The sequence below is a fragment of the Apium graveolens genome, chromosome 4, assembly GCF_009905375.1.
Source record: "Apium graveolens cultivar Ventura chromosome 4, ASM990537v1, whole genome shotgun sequence".
NCBI classification, from domain to species: Eukaryota; Viridiplantae; Streptophyta; class Magnoliopsida; order Apiales; family Apiaceae; genus Apium; species Apium graveolens.
In genome coordinates this window covers 45,119,767-45,139,539 of record NC_133650.1, presented here as the reverse complement: position 1 = coordinate 45,139,539, position 19,773 = coordinate 45,119,767, and the positions used below count along the sequence as shown (strand labels likewise).

The 19,773-nt window shown below is 36.2% G+C and overlaps 1 non-coding gene across 1 annotated transcript; it reads left to right on the top strand.

Moving 5' to 3' along the window:
* Positions 1–13,245: 13,245 nt before the first annotated feature.
* On the top strand, positions 13,246–13,352 carry LOC141722031 (small nucleolar RNA R71). The gene has a single exon (XR_012575067.1). It is a non-coding gene; the product is annotated as a small nucleolar RNA R71 (small nucleolar RNA).
* The last annotated feature ends 6,421 nt before the right edge of the window (positions 13,353–19,773 follow it).

Below are 19,773 nucleotides of genomic sequence, written 5' to 3'. Positions count from 1 at the left end.
ATTTGTGAGGTTTGATTGATCTTTATGTGAATAACTGCATTTGTTGAGGTGTTGCTTGTTGATTGGTTTAGTTATTCTATGGGGATCGTTGCATTCATTTAGTTGTATTCATGCATTCAGGCATTTTTATTTCTTGTTGTTTGAGTCTATTTATGCTTGAGGACAAACATCGATTCAAGTTTGGGGGTATGTTGAGTGGCATTTATGATACTTTATTACACTCCGTAAAGCTTTGAATTGGTGTATTTATACTCAAGTTATTGTTATTTTAATGTGTTTTCTAGTGTTTTTACATTTTCAGGCATTCTCCAAGTAATCAGGTGAATTAGCATTGTTTTAATGCTAATTTGGTGTCAGGAAGGTGTTGGAATAAAGCTAGTGAAAGTACAGCTCAAATCAAGAAGGAAAAAGAAAAAGTCAAATTTTTGATCAGTGAGCCAGCGCGCGTTAAAGCGCGCGCCCGCGCCCAAACATCAGAAACCCAGCACGACCGCGCTAATCAAGCGCATGGTCGCGCCGTGTCAGGATAGTAGAATCTTGTTTCTACTTGGCTTTTGAGAGAAAGACTTCTACTTTGCATGGGGCTGCTATATAAACAATTTAAAGGTCGTTTTTCATAACATATCAAGGAGAGACATATCAGAGCTAAGGAGAAGACGGCAAGAGACCTATAGCACAATTCAACAAAGGAGAAGATGATCTAGTTTATTCTTGTGAATCTTTGTTTTGGGTTGTAAACTTGGATGCTCGTTTCTTGTTTTGTTGAACCTATACTCTTGTCTTAACTTTGTTTTATTATTTGTTATAAAGACTACGTTTATTATACCATGCTTTTATCGAAACCCACGTTGATGATTAGTCCGATTATGGGGTAATCGTTATCGTAGGGTTCTAACGGATTTATTTATGGATATCTTTAGTTGATTTGTTTCGATGCCTTAGTGTGTGGTGATTGTATGATAACCTAGTATTGGTTGTGCTTATTCGTCTTATGAGCGTCGCGAACTTATAAGATAGTGTGTTAATCTTTAATGAAGCGAAAGTGAATTTAAGGATTTAGAACTTGCCATGCTAGCATAGGTTCATGTATTTGTTATGCATGATTCATGGGTAATTTTAACCATCTTACTTGCCCTATGTAATCAAGATAGATAACTTGTGCTTAAACCGTTATGTTGTCAAATTCTATAGACATATAGGGTCTCAATATAATTGGTATCTATTCAACTTCTATCTCTTTTGTAGATGTCTAATAGTATGGTATTCGGGCAACGAAATTTGGCGTTTATCAGTTTCGTGTTATCTGATTAGAGTCATCGCCATTACATGCTAAGGTTAAGAACGAATAGGCTATGGAATGGAGTATTTACTGAAGTTAGAATTCCATGTTTGTCATATATTAATTCAATCATTCTTATTCCTTTAGTTATAATTGTTAGTTTAATTCTTAGTATAAACAATCTCAAATTGTTATTCATCTTAGCATTGAATAATAACCATACATTGTTGCTTAAGTGCATAAATTATAAAGCTAACCTAAACCGGTCTCTGTGGGAATGAATTTGATTTATATCTTATACTACTTGCGAACGCATAAACTTGCGTGTAATTTTAGCGCGTGTTTAGTGACTAACACTAATATACAATGCAAAATCGGAAAGAGACTAAACGCATTTCTAGTGTTCATAATATGTAGTGAAATCCTCATGTGTAGCTTTTCCATACACACCGGCCAGTGAACTTAACCATTTTGGTTGCTTCTCCTCTCTTATAACCGTTCTGGGCAATTGTGACCCTCGCTCTGATGCACGACAAACACTTTAGGTATGCATGCGTGTGATATTGTAGATAGTTGTATCAGAACATACAAAGAAACCACCAGGGCATAACATTTCATTCACTTCAATAGAAGCTTACCTTCTGAAATTTCATGCCAAGGAACATATTAATTTACTTAGCAAAAGGTTCATATCAACTCAACTATAAAATAGGATCAAACAATTATACATCCTGAACAATAATAAAAACTGCTAAATTATCCAGTGCCACAATAAGTACCTTTTGAGAGCACATCCTCACTAAAACCAAGGTATACTGACATGCTTTAGAAAGTATCATTAACCACTCTAAACAAATTAAAATGAACTAACAAAAAATAGATAATCATAATACTCACATTCTGCACTACCTAGAAGTTCAAAAAAAATATAGAATGATATGATAAAAGTTGGGTCCACGGGAATAAATACTAAAGGCTTGAAAGATGATAAAAGTAAGACATGAGTTTGAATAAAAGATGATTAGCTAATTGATGCCAGTTTTATGTAGCTCAAATATAACCAATTAGTGTAAGAGTTTACTTAATGAGAGGTGTAGATGTAGTATATACAACATATTGACATTAGCACTCTTCAATGTGACATAAGAAACTCATTTTAGTTTCCCTGCATAAAGTAGCGTCAAAGTCTTAGAAAGAAATTCATAAAAGACAAGTTATAGGTCAGTAAAGAAATTAAGTAACAAAAAAATAAAAAAATCTACAGGGGCATCAGGAGTTGACTCTAAGCTCATTAAACATGTAGCACTCCCAATTAATTAACAATAAATAAATAAATAATTCACTAATACTATAAACTAAGATTTTCCATTGTTAGGACGAAAACACGCGCTAAAATTTCATGCAAGTATACGCATTCGAAAGTAATATAGAATATTTTCTAGTTCGTTCCAACAGAGACTGGTTTAGGTTAAATTCAGAATGTGCACCAATACATCAATGTATGATTATCGTTCAATGCTAAGACAAGTAATAAATTGAGAGGTTTTATAACTAAGATTAAACTAACATGCAAATAACTAAGAATAAAAGTGATTGAATTAACTATATGAGACAACATGGGATTCTAACTTCATTAAATACTTCACTCGAAGTCATTGTTTTTAACCTTAGCATGCAATGGTGATGACAACTAATCAGATAACATGAAACTATTAAACACCAACTGTCTTTGTACGAATACCCTACTACCAGACATCCACAAAAGAGATAGAAGCTGAATAGACACCAATTATGTTGAGACCCTATATGTCTATAGAATTTGACAACATAAAGGTTTAATTCACAAGTTATCTATCGTGATTAAATAGGGCAAGTAAGATGGTTAAAATTACCTACGAATCATGCATAATAAATACCTGAACCTATGCTAGGATGGTAAGTTCTAAATCTCTATATTCACTTTCGCTTCAATAGAGATTAACACGCTATCTTATATGTTTGCGACGCAAATTAGACGAATAAGCACAACCAATACTAGGATATCATATAATCACCACACACTAAGATATCAAAACAATTAACTATAGAAATCCATAAGTAAATCCGTTAGAACCCCACGATAAAGATTAGTTCATAATCGAACTCATCTTCACCATGAGTTCCAATAAAAGCATGGTAAATAAACTAGGTCTTTATAAACTGAATAAATATATCAAAGTATGTTAACAAGAGTATTAGGTTCAAACAACAAAGAAAATGAGCATCCAAGATTACAAATTAAGCAAAGAATCACAAGTAAAAACTAGATCTTCTTCTCCTTCATTGTTTTGTGCTATTAGGTCTTCTCGCTGCTATCTCCTGGACTCCTTGTTATTGAAAACGTCTTAATATAGGTATATATAGGCTTCGGGATCAGCAGGGCTTTTTATTTCTCAGAATCGAGTCAAATCAGGATTCTGATAAAAACTTCTTGTACAACCGCCCCAATCCCGCGCGGGCGCACGCGACTCCTGACTACTAGCACGGCCGCCAGAATCCCGTGTGGGCACGCTATGCTACTGTAGTTGGAATTCTGAACTTTCTTCTTTTTGCTGTATCTTTTGCTCCCCTTGTCAGAATTTGGCGAATAAGCATTCCACGCGTAGCTCTCGAGATCCTCTACAATTTGGGAATGGCCTTGACTTCAGATTCTTGGCTCGTTTCAGCATATATTTAATAAAAGCTCCATTCTTCCTCCAACTAGTGTCGGAGATGCAAAAACACAAAAACACATCAAAATACCAATAACTTGAGTCCAAAACACCAACTTAAGCTTGTAATGAAGTGTTTCAAGTAGATATAAAATCCACTTATCACACCTCCAAACTTGAATCGATGATTGTCCTCAAGCATAAACAGACTCAAATCTATAAAACAAACCTAATGCATGAATGCAACTACGTGAATGCAACTACATGATAATGCAATCGATCCCCTCAGAATAACCATAAACAACCAACAAGCGAATGCTTCAAGAATGCAATGACTTAAAATAGAGTTCGAATAAACCCCACAAACCAACTCACAAACCAGAAATGTGCATGTGTGGATGCTTAACAGATGTACTATTAGATAATGAATAAAACACAGAAGGGGGGTGAATGTGTTTTATTTATGTTAAAATAAAGAATGTTTTACTACAAAATATCTAGGATCTTTGTTGCTAAAGAGCTTAACTTCTTCCTTGAGAGAATACAAGATTTTTCTGATCTAAATTGTTACATCTAACAAAGGAGCAGTTTTAACTTTATATAACAGTTAACAACTGGTTTACACAGTGTATAATAAGAGATGTTATTCACTTTAATAAACTGTCACTAATAATTCCATTTTAGGAAAAGCATATCTTCCATTTTTGGCTTAGCATATCTTTGCATATTGTGTTAACTTTGATCTTCCTTTGTCAGTTAATCTTCACCCTTGATCTTGCACGCCTCAAGTTGCCTTTTGTAGACTTGTCAATCCAACTGATTGAATTGTTTGTTGATTGTTAATCTTGGAAATTAAATTGGTCTGCACTTTGTACTTTGAGTTACACCTCGAGATCTCCAGTTTGGTATATAGAGAACTTGACATCTCAATAAGTATAATAGCTTATCGAGATCTCTCATTACTCTATAGTTGTTTTGACTTGTAGAGGTCTCTGAGTTCTCTATAAGGGAATTTTGCTTGTCGAGGTATCTCATCTTCATGTCTTCACTTTGGCTTATCGATATCTCTGAGTTCTCTAGTGACCATTTGACTTTTTGATATCTCAGAGTTCTCTAATGGTATTTTGACTTGTCGATATCTCATAGTTCTCTAGTGATATTTTGACTTGTCGATATCTCAGAGTTCTCTAGTGATATTTTGACTTGTCGATATCTCAGAGTTCTCTAATGAATGTTGACTTTTCGATAACTCTGAGTTCTCTAGTGAAGAAATGACTTGTCGATATCTCTAATCTTCATGTCTTCAATTTGGCTTGTCGATATCTCTGAGTTCTTTAGTAGCTTTCCCGACTTCTCTATAAGCCATTCTGGAGTTCTCGAATGACTTCTCTATAACACAAAATCTATGACTTGTAGAGATCTTGACTTAGAATATTTTTCCCAAAATAGATTTATTCAACTCCAAGCTTCTTCATAATTCTTTTGAGGCATGATCTTATTGATCTTCTTCTAGATAGAATTCTTAGGCTTGATACTGTTTACAGAAAAAGACTCCAGTATGTTCTATGTACATTTTTACAGACTTAGTGTTACAATACAAAATACAAACTAAGATTACAATACAACTTACTTAGGATTGTCAATTTGACTAAGTCTTGTTATAGTACAGGCATGTCTTACATAACATCTACTCTAAAAATAGATCAATAACCATACTTATCCATCATAAAAACAATCACAAGTTTATAAACATAATAGATGTTAAACACATAATGACTAACAATGCCTCCTTCATACTAGAGTTATACAAGGATTCATGTTATTATTAACGCATAACAAAGATTCTTATTTGATCGTCAAATGAGTGAGGTCCCACAAGACTTATACAATAATACCCATGTAGTGAGCGTTAGGTTAGTGGATCCTAGACTATAAAAGCCTTAGGTCACTAGGCACAAAGTCCCCTAGAACTTAATAACTCGAGTATTAAAGAGCCCACTCATGATCAATTATGCACAATACATATTTTTTTTCTTCTTTTTTTTCTCTTTTTTCAACAATTTATGAATGAGTGTATATCGCTCCATCTCATTCAACCCTAGACTACTCATATAAATATGAGCCGGCTACTAGCCATTTGACGCCTAGTCTTATTCACAACTAGCAATAAAATCCAAGTTTTTCTCCAGTTTAAAATTCAGTGTTCTTACGACATTACGAAAATACCAAAAATTCTAGATATAAACAAGTAATTAAATCTCAACAACTAAACAAATATGATCATGATCTAGCTCAAAAGCAAACCTATAAGACTTGTGAAAAAACAAATTCCTGGCATTCAAATCAGTTCATTAAGACTTAAATAACCCTCTATTCATCATCACCACACCCAAATCATCATCAACTTATCAGTCTGAAATAGCTCAACCTAAGAGATCATGTTATATGCATGCACATGAAACTATATGAACTCACATAAAAAAACACAAACAAAAATGTCCTATATGAACAATCATGCAAAAATATGAATGAAATATGCTAAACGACTGTGCATTGTCAAAATATGGATACGATGGTCAGGTCTCTATATTGTCAAAACTGTGTTTCCACATGGAGCTGTGGAAATTTTTGATAAGCATCCGGACCCAGCATTCAAAGTAAATGATCAGAGGTTGAAGCATTATTATGGGGATACGGCGAACCGTGAGGTGGTGAATGCCGTTCTTGCGACAGCTTGATTTTAGAGTTTCACGTCAAGCTAAAGACGTAAAATAAGCGCTTCGTGGGAGGCAACCCATGCATTTGTTGTATTTTTGTTGAAGAAAAAAAAATCAAAAACTAATTTTTTTTCCAGTAGTGTAGCGCGCCCACACCCATGTCAAGCGCGCCCGCACGAGGTCCCCGGAAAAGGAAAAAAAAGTAAAAAAAGAAAATCAAATTACCCAAGCCCAAATCCAAATTCTACCCTAATTCTAACCCTATTTCTACACGCTAAACAACTCCCCACCCCTCATGTGTATGCAAAAATAAACGACTGTGCATGTCGTGCATTGCATCTATGTGCCTGGAAAATCTCCTGAACTATGCATCGCCAAGCCCTGAACCATCCCCTTCCTCATGCTAAACACGTGAAGAACTAGCCTCACCTCGAGCGGCTCTCCAAGCTGCACGCCTGGCCGGAGAAGAACCACCAGTATAACTTTGATCGGCTGGCTGACCACCGGGCAAATGATCATAAGTGTAACCTAGACCCTTCTCATCCACTTTTCCACCATACCATTCTTGCACCACTGAGATCGTAGAGCTATCAATAGGAGTGCTCGGCATCTGCAACTGCTCCAACTCGGGCCAATGAATGCCCACCGAAACACAAAGCTTCGTCACAATCGAGGCATGAGGAATCGCCCCCGATGTCTTGGTCTTCAGAAACCACAGCATATTCTCATGTATCACATGATCGAGGTCCACATACTCCTCATTCAAAATCCCTCAAAGTAAAATAGCACGATCAACAGTAACATCATGCTGATGAGAATAAGGCATAATATTCGCACACACAAAAGCATTCCATGCACGGGCATACCTGTTCATGCATGCCGCCGGAAAAGTGAGCGGCTCATCCGTGCCCTTCTTGCACTTCCACTATATTCTCGAAACACACAACTCAGCCACAATGTAATCAAGATCAAAATCCTCCCTTGTCTTTTGGGCCCAATCCTCCTGCATCGGCTTTCTCGCGGGTTGATTGATAACCCTACGAATAACCGCTGGTGTGTAATCCAACGTCGAACCACGAACCACCAAAACTTCGTTCTTATCAGCCTTTACATTAGCATAAAACTCCCGAAAAATACTCATCGGGAATGCAGCAGGTACCTCGTAAAAAGTTTTCCATCCCATCTCGGTAATCATCTCCAAGAGCTTTCCATCTTTCACAGTGGGTAGAAAAAAACCCATCTCCTTCGCAATTGATTTGGACATCAATCGATTAAACTCAACTTGTGTATTCGGAAAAGAAAATCTAGCCACCGCTCCACCAGCACTCGAATTCGATGAGTGACTAGGGCTGCTACTCAACACGACTCTTGATCTTTTGGGTGCCATGAGAATAATAGTAGAGATTTGATGTGTAAGAAGTGAATATTAAAAACTATGGTTTTGGAATTGAAAGATATGTGATAGAGATGTGTATAGGATGTATGTATATATAAAATAGAGATTGGGTAGGGTTAGGATTGTATAGAAAGAAGAATTAAGGAAGAATTAGTGTAGAAAAGAGTTTAAATTCGGCTGGGGTGTTGGTTTTTTTTGTTTTGAATTTTTTGTTTTTCTCTTTATTTAGTTTTTTACACGGACCCTTCGCGCGGCCGCCCCGCAGACTCGCGCGGGCGCGCTGGCTTTCTAACATCTCCGTGGGGCCGCCCCGCAACTCGCGCGGGCGTGCCGTCTTTCTGGAAAAACTGATTTTTTTTTGTTTTTTTTTATTCGACAAACCTACTATACAACAAACATGGGTTTCCTCCCACGAAGCACTTGGTTTTCGTCGCTAGCTTGACATGAAATTCCGAGATCAAGTTGATAATAAAACGGCACTAACCACCTCACGGTTTGCCGTATCTCCATAGTAATGCTTCAAACGTTGTCCATTTACCTTGAATGCTTGGCCTGGATCACTCTCAAAATTCCCCATCGCTTCATATGGAAACACAGTTTTGACAATAAACGGCCCTGACCATCTCGACTTCAATTTTCCAGGAAAAAGACGGAGACGAGAGTTGAACAAAAGAACTTGTTGCCCCGGCAGAAATGATTTGAGCACCAGACCCCTATCATGCCACCTCTTGACTTTCTCCATATACATTTTGTTGTTTTCGTACGCTTGAAGTCAGAACTCATCAAGTTCATTCAATTGAAGCATCCTTTTCTTACCAGCTACATCCATATCAAGGTTCAATTTCTTCAAAGCCCAATATGCCTTATGCTCTAGCTCCACAGGTAAATGACATCCTTTACAATAAACCAACTGAAACGGTGACATGCCTAGCGGAGTCTTCAATGTTGTTCGATAGGCCCAAACAGCTTCATCCAGCTTCAAAGACCAATCCTTCCTCGATGGACATACAACTTTCTCTAGAATACGCTTGATCTCTCTGTTAGACATTTCAGCTTGACCAATAGCAGTGATGATTCACATTATATCTCTGCATCATAGCAGTGACCTTGCGATTACAGAAATGGGATCTCTCGACACTGATTATGACTTTTAAAGTTCTAAATCTTGTGAATATCTGCTTGTGAAGAAAATTAAGCACTACCTTCACATTATTCATCGGCAGAGCCTTGAATTCAACCCATTTTGACACATAATCGACCACCAACTAGATATACTGATTATTGAAAGATGAGACAAATGGCCCCATGAAGTCAATTCCCCAAATATCGAAGACCTCAACCTCGAGAAGAACATTAAAAGGCTTCTCATTCTTCTTTGACATATTACCAACACGCTGGCAGCGATCACACTTCAAAACGAACTGATACACATCCTTGAAGAATGTAGGCCAGAAGAATCCTGCTTGAAGGATACGAGCTGCTGTCTTCTCTCCACCATAGTGGCCTCCATAAACAGTCGAATGACAGTCTCGCAAGATACCCTCTGTCTCGCTGTACGGAATACATCTCCTGATGATTTGGTCAGCTTCTTGCCGAAACAAAAATGGCTCAACCCACATGTACCACTTCACCTCGTGAAGAAACTTCTTCCTTTGAGCATTAGTTAATTCTAAGGGCATAATGTTGCTTACAAGGTAGTTCACAATATCTGCGAACCACGGTTCTTCTTCTTACACCCCAAACAACTGCTCATCGGGAAAAGACTCATTCATTAATGTCTTATCCCGTGAAATTGTACCTGGATCTTCAAACCAAGAGAGATGATTTGCAACTTGATTCTCAGTACCTTTCCTATCCTTGATCTTCAACTCAAACTCCTGAAGTAAAAGAACCCATTGAATCAATCTAGGCTTCGAGTCCTTTTTCGAGACGAAATAGTGAATCACAGCGTGATCAGTGCAAATTATCACCTTCGTCCCAAGCAAATAAGATCGAAACTTCTCAAAACCGTAGACAATGGCTAAGAGTTCCTTCTCAGTAGTTGTGTAGTTCAGTTGAGCACCATTGAGGGTCTTACTATCATAGTAGACCACATGAAATATATTGTTCTTCCTTTGCCCAAGAACCACTCCAACTGCATAGTCACTTGCAGCGCACATCATTTAAAAAAGCTCATTCCAATCAGGTACAGTTATGATAGGTGTCATGATCAAGATCTTCTTTAAGCTCTCAAAAGTAACTAGACACTCATCATCAAACTTGAAAGGGACATCTTTCTCTAATAAATTACACAATGGTTTAGAGATTTTAGAGAAGTCCTTGGTGAACCGCCGATAGAAACCAGCATGACCAAGAAAACTACGGATTCCCTTAACTGAAATTGATGGAAACAGGTTTTCAATGAGCCTCACCTTGGCTTTATCCACCTCAAGACCTCTACTAGAGACCTTGTGCCCAAAAATGATGCCCTGTTATACCATAATGTAACATTTTTCTTAGCTGAGAACCAGATTGGTCTCAACACACCTTTTAAGAACTGCGCCAAGATTTTGCAAGCACTCATCGAAAGAATCCCCGAAGAAAGAAAAATCATCCATGAACACCTCCACATTTTGACCTATCATATCAGAGAAGATAGCCATCATGCATCTATGAAATGTGGCAGGCACACCATATAACCCAAAAGAAACTCTTCTGACGGCAAAAGTACCAAACGGACAAGTGAAAGTAGTCTTTTCCTGATCTTCTGGAGCGATGCAAATCTGATTATATCCCAAATAACCGTCTAAAAGATAGTAGTACTCATGCCTATCCAACCTGTCAAGCATCTAATCAATAAAGGGAAGAGGGAAGTGATCTTTCCTCGTGGCTTTGTTCAGCTTCCGGTAATCCATACAAACTTTCTACCCCGTGACTGTTTGAGTAGAAATGAGCTCATTCTTTTCATTAGCAACCACAGTGATGCCTCCTTTCTTCAGCATACAGTAACCGGGCTTACCCAAGAACTATCAGAAATAGGATAAATGATGCCTGCATCTAGCTACTTAAGAATTTCCTTCTTCATAACCTCCTTCATGATAGGATTTAGCCTTCTCTATTGCTCAACAGTCGGGTTGTTTCCTTCCTCTAATAGAATTTTATGCATACAATACGAAGGGCTGATTCCCTTAATATCTGCTATAGTTCATCCAATTATCAACTTGAACTCTCTCAGAATTCTCAAGAGCTTTTCCTCATCACTACCTAAAAGGTCAGATGCAATAATGACAGGCAAAGTAGATGCATCACCTAAAAACGCATACCTTAAGTATTCCGGCAAAGGTTTAAGCTCGAGTAAAGGAGTTTCCTCAATAGACGGCTTGAGACGCCCCTCAACATTTTTGAGTTCTGAAAATCCAAGAGATTCAAAAGGAATATCCAGCGTTCGCTTCCAAGGAGAAGCATTCAAATACTGCAACTGCTAATCACCTTCATCATCTTCATTATCCGGATTCCCCATCAAGGTTTTCTCTAAGGCATCAGACCTTAGCATTTGATCAAGTTCTGAAGTAACCATAGAATCGACCAATTCCACTTTTAAGCACTCCTCTTTATCAATAGGGAATTTCATGGCATTGAAAACATTAAAGGTCACATCCTGATCCAGTTCTCGCATAGTGAGCTCACCCTTCTGTACATTAATCAAGGTTCAGCCAGTAGTCAAGAATGCTCTTCCCAAGATTATGAAAATCTTTTTATCATCCTCGAAATCAAGAATTACAAAGTCAGCAGGAAAGATGAGTTTGTCCACCTTGACCAAGACATCCTCCATAATGCCTCGTGGATATGTAATAGAATGATCAGCCAACTGCAAGGACATATAGGTAGGCTTTGGATCAGATAAATCCAACGTCTTGAAGATAGACAAAGGTATCAGATTGATACTAGCTACCAAATCACATAAAAACTTGTCGAACGAAAAGTTTTCGATGGTACAAGTAAATAGTTAAGCTTCCAGGATCTTTAAGCTTCGGAGGCAACTTCTATTGCAGCACAGCACTGCATTCCTATGTAAGAGCAACGGTCTCTAAGTCATCGAGCTTCACTTTCCTAGAGGTCGTATAGCTAGGCATCTATTGAAGAGCTTCAGTGAAAGGTATGTTGATATGAAGTTTCTTGAACACCTCTAGAAACTTCACAAATTGCTTATTCAACTTTTTCTTTTGCAGCCTCTTAGGAGAATGAGGTGGAGGATATACCTGTTTCTCCCCTGTATTACCCTCAAGAGGAGTGTGTTCCATAGTTTTCTTCCTTGCTTGAACTTCTGCTTCCTTCTGCACATCTTCTTCAGCCACAACTTCAGATTTTGAAACTTGAGATTTTTCAAAGTTCGCAACCTTCCCAGACCTCAGTAGAATTGCCTTAACCTGCTCTTTTGCTTCCTTCTTTCCTAGAACTTTTGTGTCACTAGGGAGTGTACTAGGTTGTCGATTCACCAAGGCATTGTCAATATGCCCAATTTGATTCTCTAGAGTCTTGATAGAAACCGCTTGGCTCTTGCACATGAGCCTCAACTCTTCCAATTCAGATTTTTCATTAGATTGAATTGTACTTCCATGCGGTAGTTGCTGAAGTTGGAGTTGTTGTCCTGGTGCATATTGCGGGTGTTGAAAACCAGGAGGGTTAAATTGCTTTGCCCCATACTGCTGATAAGGTTGTTGCACCGTATTCTGATTGTTGCTCCAGCTGAAGTTAGGATGATTATGGTTGTTGGGATTATAAGTGGCTGGAACTGGTTGCTACGACCTATAAAAGTTGCTCACGAACTGAGTTGATTCACTATAAATAGCACACTGCTTCATCTCATGCACACCAACAAAAAGCTCACAAACACTTGTGATCTGATTAACTCCATAATTAGCCAAAGAATCCACCTTCATCGTCAAAGCCTTAAGCTGAGTAGCTATAGTAGTAGTTGTATCCACCTCCAGAATTCCTGCTACCTTGCCTTGAGGTAGTCTCTGAGTTGGATTCTGGTATTCATTAGTAGCCAGCAGTTCAATCAACTCATACGCTTCATCATAGCTCTTAGCCCATAAGGCTCCACCTGATGCTGCGTCGAGCATGGGTCTAGACTGTGCTCCCAAGCCATTATAAAAGCAGTTGATAATCATCCAGTCAGGCATCCCATGATGTGGACACTTCCTAAGCATCTCCTTATAGCGCTCCCAAGCTTCACATAGAGATTCTCCTGATTGATGCGCAAATTGAGTAAGAGCATTCTTGATTGCATCCGTCTTTGCCATAGGGAATAATTTAGTAAGAAACTTCTGAGCAAGATCCTCCCAAGTAGTGATAGAACTAGCTGATAGAGAGTGTAACCAGCTCTTAGCCTTGTCCCTAAGAGAGAATGGGAAAAGCCTCAGCTTAACAGCATCTTCAGAAACACCATTGAACCTGAAGGTGTCGCAGATCTCGATGAAATCCCTAATGTGAGTTTTTGGATCTTCCGTTAGAGAACCCCCAAACAGGACTGAATTCTGCACCATCTGAATCGTGCTAGATTTGATTTCAAAAGTTTTAGCCGTGATGGATGGTCTGACAATACTAGACTGAATTTCATTAATCTTCATTTGAGAAAAATCCATCAAAGCTTTCGGATTTGCTACTGGTTCTCCTATTGCAATGATCGCTTTTTCTTTAACTTTCTCCTTAACAAAGACTTCTTCTTCAACTTCTTCCTCTGCTTTATCCAGTGTTCTCTTGCAAAATCGAGACCGCGTTAGCATAAACGCTCTCTAGAGTACCTGAAACATAAACAAGCAAAACAAGTAAGTAAAATATCTGAGTCAGTGAACTTTAGCGACCACTGATGACAAGCACATAGACTAAAAATTAACACCGAGTCCCCGAAAAACGCGCCAAAAACTTGTTAGGATGAAAATACGCGCTAAAATTTCACGCAAGTATACACGTTCATAAGTAATATAGAATATTATCTAGTTCATTCCCACAGAGTCTGGTTTAGATTAAATTCAGAATGTGCACGTATGCATCAATGTATGATTATCGTTCAATGCAAAGACAAGTTACAAATTGAGAGGTTTTATAACTAAGATTAAACTAACATGCAAATAACTAAGAATAAAAGTGATTGTATTAACTATAAGAGATAACATGAAATTTTAACTTCATTAAATGCTTCATTCAATGTCATTATTTTTAACCTTAGCATGCAATGGTGATGACAACTAATCAGATAACACGAAACTAGTAAACGCCAACTGTCATTGTATGAATACCCTACTACCAGAAATCCACTAAAGAGATAGAAGCTGAATAGACACCAATTATGTTGAGACCCTATATGTCTATAGAATTTGACAACATAAAGGTTTAATGCACAAGTTATCTATCGTGATTATATAGAGCAAGTAAGATGGTTAAAAATACCTACTAATCATACATAATAAATACCTGAACCTATGCTAGCATGGCAAGTTCTAAATTTCTATTTCACTGTCGCTTCAATAGAGATTAGCACACTATCTTATATGTTCGTGATGCACATAAGATGAATAAGCACAACCAATACTAGGATATCATACAATCACCACACACTAAGATATCAAAATAATTAACTATAGAAATCCATAAGTAAATCCGTTAGAACCCCATGATAATGATTAGTTCATAACCAAACTCATCATCACCATGGGTTCCAATAAAAGCATGGTAAATAAACTAGGTCTTTATAAACTGAATAAATATATCAAAGTACGTTAACAAGAGTATTAGGTTCAAACAACAAAGAAAATGAGCATCCAAAATTACAACTTAAGCAAAGAATCATAATTAAAAACTAGATCTTCTTCTCCTTCATTTTTTTGTGCTATTAGGTCTTCTCGCTGCTATCTCCTGGTCTCCTTGTTGTTAAAAACGTCTTAATATGGGTATATATAGGCTTCTGGATCAGCAGGGCTCTTTATTTCTCAGAAATCGAGTCAAATCAAGATTCTGATAAAAACTTTCGGCGCGGCCGCCCGAATCCCGCGCCGGCATGCGCGACTCCTGACTACTGGTGCGGCCACCCCAATCCCGCGCGGGCTCGCCGTGCTACTATAGTTGGAATTATGAACTTTCTTCTTTTTACTGTAACTTTTGCTCCACTCGTCAGAATTTGGCGAATAAGCAGTCCACGCGAAGCTCTCGAGATCCTCTACAATTTGGGAATGGCCTTGACTTCAGATTCTTGGATCCTTTCAGCATATATTCAATAAAAGCTCCATTCTTCCTCCAACTTGTGCCTGAGATGCAAAAACACCAAAACACATCAAAATACCAACAACTTGAGTCCAAAACACCAACTTAAGCTTGTAATGAAGCATTCCAAGTAGATATAAAATCCACTTATCATCCATCATAAAACCAAACTAGAATAAATAAAAATTGATGTGCACAACAAATATAAAGTTAATAGAGGACGACCATTGTGCATAATGTAGCAACTATTATGTAATCTGTAGTATGACACCTATGTAAACATTACTGCATGTCTAGTTACCTTTATTAGAAAAAATAATTGTTGTTAATCATTAGTTTACGACTTATAGGCACAGTTTTTTATAACATTTATAATTTCAATAAAATTCTAATGCAAATCATAAACTAGATCTTTATATCTAACAATATAAAATTTTAATTTTAATATATTATGGAAATAATTCAAGGTATCATTTAAAATATTGAAGTATAGAACATTTTTAAGTATTAGATCTTACAGTCTCATTTTAGTTGCTTAAAAAAATCTAATTTTTAATTTTTTGTGGTTAACCAAATACCAACTACAAAAGATCCTAGCTTTTTATAATAAATTATGCATCTATTTGGATAATTTATAATTTAATTAAATATTTTTAATTTAAAAGTAGTAAAATAAAAAAATGGAAAGTAAAGAAAAAAACCTAGAGATCAATTCAAATTGATATATAGTCTAATTACATAATCACAACAGTTCACTGAAAATATACCATATACTTCTGAAAATTCAACTAATTAGTACTACTCATGTCCAACTAAGTTCATTCTAATTGAGAAGTAAAATTTGACTTAAAAAGTCATGAATATAAAGTACATCTAATTTGCAATACTGCTCAACAAGTTTAGAAATTAAAAAATCACTAGTATAGAGTCAGACGTGTTAGTTGTCACAAAGTATTGATTTTACTATTAAATATAATAGTGCATTTTCCAGGGAAATGGAAGGGAGAAGATGATGATTGAACATTCATATTGTCCCACACTGAAAGAAGTTGCCTACAATTGGGCTAGTCTTTAAACCCAAAATATAATATTTAACTATTATATATGTTACATGCATAATTCGTGATTCTGCTGACACTGTTACATTACTTCTCATGAATCTACTGCAATGGTTTTAAAATACTAATGCGGATGATTTCAGGTTGGCTTGGATTCTGGTATGTGTAATTGTGTATGGAAAATGCTATCGGTAAAAGCCATATAGCTAAGTTTAAAAAGAATATAAGGGTTATGAGCCAAGTTAGAGATATGCGATTTTAGACATAAATAATTCAATCCAACCTAAACCAACAACAAATAGTGTCATAGATATAAAACTAAACACGAAATTTGTGTCACAGATAGTGCACAACAGGTATAACATATTTTACCAGAGTGACCCAAACAGGAATTTTCGTTGATACCATGATTTGAGAAACAAGCTTATTGCTACTCCTCGGAATTACCAGATCAATCCCATCATCGAGCTGCAACATTAACAAAGATGCTTAAATATAACATATAAGTACGATAAGCAAACACTTTAAAGAAAAATAGTATTAGTTTATATGTCATCCTGTATATCAACCCAACTTGAGCAAATCCGGAATAAATTGCAAATTCACCACCGCCCATTTGTATAAATTAAAGAACAACATAGTGAGGGAGAAAGAGAAGGTGTTGTGCAAGACATGCCTGTACTTTAAGAAGACTATGACAATTTGTCAACCCTAAGTAAGTTGTATTGTTATCTTAATATGTATGTTGTACTTGTAATACTTAAAGTCTGTAAAAATGTCAAAGGACCATACTGGAGTCTTTTCCTATAAACAGTGTCAAGCCTAAGGATTCAATCTGGAAGAAGATCAAGAAGATCATGCCTCACAAGAATTATGAAGAAGCTTGGAGTTGAATAAATATATTTTTGAAAAAATATTCTAAGTCAAGATCTCTACAAGTCACAGATTTAGTGTTATAGATAAGTCATTCGAGAACTCCAGAATGGCTTATAGAGAACCCAGGCTAGCTTATAGAGAACTCAGAGGTATTGACAAGCCAAATTGAAGACATGAAGATTGTAATATCCGGGAAAATTATGTGAATATTATATGTTAAACAAATATATATGGGGTGTTTTATAAATTTAAAGTAATTATTGCCATGATATGAGATGTTATAACTGTTATGTGTGTTTCTGTGCGGGCCAGAAAAATTCTCGATTGATTAAAATATGTTTAAACTGTAATTATATGAAATTATTCGCAATCGGGACGCGTATATATTAGCGTCTTTATTAAGATACCTGTTTTATTTGATTTTATGCGCGTTTGAATGTATTTTACGTGTTTTCGGGATTTCTTGTAATTTAGGGATCTTTCCTGTTTTTCAAAAATCAACGGACCGGGACCCCACCGGGACGACAAACCCCACAAAATCCGTGTCTTCATTTTTATAAAATTATTCATATTTCAAATACCCTTTATTTCTGTATTTTTGAATTATTCGCAATTTTTGGGGAATTTTGACATTAGTTTTGTATTTTATCGTTTTTAAAATTATTCCCCGTAATTATTATTTTGGGGCTTAATTATTGTAATTTAGGGATAAAACACCCTTATTTAATTTTTGGGGTATTTATTTTCTGTTAATATAAATACCAGATTTTGTTTATTTTATTTTCAGAATTAACAGATAAATAGTAAAAAAAATTCAAGAAAAATCGAGAAATTCAATTTGGGGGTTAGGGTTTGTTCTTGAACAAAATCAATCGATTGAAGGTGTTATAGTGATCCGCTGTTTGTGTGCTATATATCGAATTAAAGCCCGTGAATAGGCCGATCTTTTGACACCAACAACTCGTTCAAAGGTGTAGTAATTAGCAAAAATGATGTTCGTCATTTTTGTTATTTTAATTCGAATTGATTGATAATTTTGGGATTGTTTTGATTGTTTTTGATGCTAAGAACATGTTTACCTTATTAATTCGAGTTTGTACATATGATATATATTCGTATTTGTGTTTTGGTTCGATGTCTTCGGAGTTCGTAGCCACCGGTCGTGTTTTTCACGATTCCGGCTTGTAGGGAGATGTTTTGATCTTGCAAAACTGTTAATAATCTGTAGATAGCAATGCTTATGGATTTATGTTGATTGAAATCGAGTTTTAGATCGAAAATTGTGTTCGTCGGAAGTATCCTTTATTCGCAGGCGAACTTTGCTTTGACCGGATTCCCCGTTCAAAATCGTGTTTGATTGCTGAGATTATTGATGTTGTGGAATTCTAGGTTTGCAAAGGAGTTTGTAGGTGCAAAAACCAGGAGAAACAGGTAGATTTTGGGCCAAGAATGAACCTCGGCCGGAGTTTGAGGTCCGCCGGCCGGTTTCTGGGTTTTCCAGATTCCGGCGGCTGTTTTTCAGTTTTCGGCGAGGCTCCACCCAAACCCCCGCCTGTTGATCTGTCTTTGCCTTATTCGTTTCTACAAAACCGTTTCTGATATTCTTTTTGTTTTTAATTAAAAAAAATTCATATCTTTTTTTTCCAAAAATCAATTACTTTATTTTAAAAATCATTTACTTATATTTTTAAATTATAAAAAAATTATTTTCTTAATTATTTTAAATTTCTCAAATTATTTTCTTTTATTATTTTCTAAAAGTACAATTTAATTTAATTATTTATAATTTAGTTTAGTTAATTATTTATGAATTTAATTAATTGATTAAAAAACAATTAATCAATTAATTTTATTTATAAATAGGTTAATAAATATAAATTATTTATAAATAATTCAAATAATTTCTAAAAATTATTTTTAGGCTTTTAAAAATTATATTTTGGTATTTAAAAATCAATTAATACTATTATTAATTGATTTAATTCCATTTATTTCTTATTTTATTCATAATAATTAAACCGTTCGTCTGTTTAATACGAAACGAACGCGTATAGACTCAGAAAAACATTACGCTTTCAATAAAAATACTTTTGAGCCCTAATTTCTTTTGTATTGCAATTTCATTTGTATAGTTAAATATTTTTACATTTTGCTATAACTTACTCTATACAGTGAAGCTTTGAATTAAGATTAGCGAATAACTAATTGTTCTGGTTATTTTGCCATTGGTTGTTGAGAAAACTCCGAACCATGAGAAATGGGGAGTTATGTGGTTAAGGATGTCATTTGATTCGACTCCTTTGACGGAAAATTGTTTTTTATGGGTTGGATGGTTGCGTAAGAGGTCGTGGCGGCGGTCCAACGTGAGCTATGTGTTATGCAGGAACACCTTGCTAGGCCAATATGTGCCTTGGGTACCTTTTGTTTAGTTGGATATGCTTCGGCATACCGGTGTTGCTCCGCAGCTGATCACCGGCGGCAACATACCGTCGTTCGAGGATTCCAATCCCAAAAC